This window comes from Salvelinus sp. IW2-2015, linkage group LG18 (genome assembly GCF_002910315.2).
Source record: "Salvelinus sp. IW2-2015 linkage group LG18, ASM291031v2, whole genome shotgun sequence".
Lineage (NCBI taxonomy): Eukaryota > Metazoa > Chordata > Actinopteri > Salmoniformes > Salmonidae > Salvelinus > Salvelinus sp. IW2-2015.
This window is the reverse complement of record NC_036858.1, coordinates 16,029,247-16,031,793: the sequence shown is the minus strand read 5'-3', so window position 1 is coordinate 16,031,793 and position 2,547 is coordinate 16,029,247.

Here is a 2,547-nt window from a genome sequence, read left to right as displayed (position 1 = left end):
TAATACTGCGAGTTTTCTGTTCTGCTGCGAGGTGGGTTTCTGTTCTGCCTGGGGTGATACAGAAGACCCGTATATTACGAAATATAGCATTTTACGATTTATCGCTTTGAGTTAATAAAATATTAAGTATATTCAGGGACTCTGAATCAATTTTGTCTGATACCAGATTTGAATTGAACGTAAATCCTTTAATGGGTATGGAAGTCGGCATAATACCGGCATCTTTAAATCGGTGACCTGCTGATTTGAGTAACTACAGGCCATTAGTCATAACTACCTGTGGTGTCGAAGGTTGTTGATAAGTGTGTAGCAGAACACTGATTGCCCACTTCAAAAACGCCTTTACATTATCACTCCATGCAGTTTGGCTTCAGAGGACACTTCAAAGAAAGGCCATGCTTTCTGTGGAAATAGTGAGTCCAGATGGACAAGGGGGCGTTGTTGGGCTGTGTTTCCTGGACTAAGGAACGGTTGGATACTGTTAACCATGAGACTTCTCATCACAGATTGTCAAGTTCACTTTTCCCCGATGCTTGAGAGGGATGAAATAATACCTTGAAAGACAAGAACTCAGTGTGTAGAGTGAGCATGAGTGTCGACACTTTAGCGTATACTGGGGGCCTCGTTCAGCCTTGTACATTAATTAATGTCTTCTTTGTCTGCCTGGGTCTAAAGTTCAAATGTAATGCAGATGTTACAGTGAATATTGTGTCTGAAAGAGCAAACAACAGCTTGCACATAACTCACTACTGTAATGGTCATGGTTAAAAGTGCTCAGTGATCGTGTTTGCATCTAATGTAGAAAAAAAACTGTCGCATGTTCTATCAATAGAGGGCAAAGATGCTACTGAGCAGATGTTATGTGTCGGGGAAGCTGCCAGGTGGTTCTGTTGAAGTAATTGGCTCATCTTTAATTCACCTCTCTTTATAAAAGCATGTGGAAAGGGGACCAAATGCGCGTAGAGAGAACACTGTGTTTCAGCGGGAGCTTCCGTGGATATCGTAAATTTTTATTTTTCAATTGTCTCTAGCTTGCAAAAGTGGTAGATTGCTAAATAAGTTTATCCTGCATGAGTCTGACGGTTATTTCTCAAAAATCTCCGACAACATGCCAGAAAAAAGAAGCTACTAGAACTCGACCAAACCCATCCTGTATGATGGGCGGAGGAGCTAGCTTTACGTTTCGGAAGCTACGTTGCGTGATCCAGGACAATGGCTGGTGATTCAACTATGCGGACAACATTAGCTAAAGTGATGATGTTAAGATAAGAAGGTCTTGGAAGCCATAGCAGGCCATTTACGTGATATACAAGAGGGTGGTCAAACGTGTCGATGAGGCGGAAGGAAGAATTGCTCAGTGGAGTTTCAACTACATCATATGGAATAAGATAAAAGCCTCGAGAAAGGTGCGCGAATGGCGAGCACATTGACGACTTGGATATCGAGGATGCAGATGCATTTCGTGTTGTGGGGACTCCCGAAAATTCTGAAGGGAAACGTTCAGTAACATTTTTTTGAGGAATGGATCCTGACTCTCAAATGGACACTAAGGTGGTCGTGTGAGCTGCGACAGAGCCATCGGGTCTCACAGATACGGTCCTAACCATGCTGTCTGCCACTTGCCAGTGGTTATGATTTGTTTTACACTTCACCGACAAGCAGCGGTCCATGGATGTCGGCTAGAAATCGGCTCTGACGGTAGCTCATCGTAAGGTAATAGGATATTTTCATGATAATAATCCACGCGGTTGTAACGAAGACGCAAAGGGTTTGATGAGGCGAGGCTTCGTCAGGAGAATTGAAGATGGTCGCATGTTGTCCGGCCATTGAAGATTATGGTAACGGATAGCCTAACAACTTCCACACCTGAAGAGGTGCTCGCGTTTATTTATCATATCGTGTAATATAACTTTAAGCTGCGCCGCAGCAGCATTGGGCTAACCTTTTTATTTTTTTAAATCTGACCATGATAAAGTGGTGTGAGGATATTACATGCTCGCGTTCAGTAATATTCGTATTTTATTATTTTCTTAGCTAAAGTATGCCGCTGATAGCTCGGCTGAGATATGGGTGAATTATATTTTGGTGCCAGAGGCTTGGTTTTAAGGTGGAGAGCTCATCTTCATATTTGATTTTCATTTTCATTGTATAAGAGATAGAGGTAATTGAGTGGCAATGCAGACTTAGAGTCTTACATTGGAGAGTTGAAATCCCTGCATCGTTGTGTGGGAAAACCCCTGTTGGATCTTTATGTTTAAATGTTTTGGTTTAGTATAGTTGGAGTTTAGGGTTATATCGTTTGTTTTGTCGGTGAGATAGAAGAGAGTTCAACACATGGAAAAGTACACACCATTTTTACAGTGGCGTTCATCTGACTGTGAAAGAGCTGTTCTTATACGGTGACAGACGTAGTTCCAACCCGTCTGTTGGCCTATCACAGTAGAGGCTGAGCGTGGTTTAAACTTTGCTCAGCCTATCGCCGGCGCTCAGACTAGTCTCAGCCTCTTGGCGCTCTTTGGTGTCCCGGCGATGTTGCTGTGTAGATTA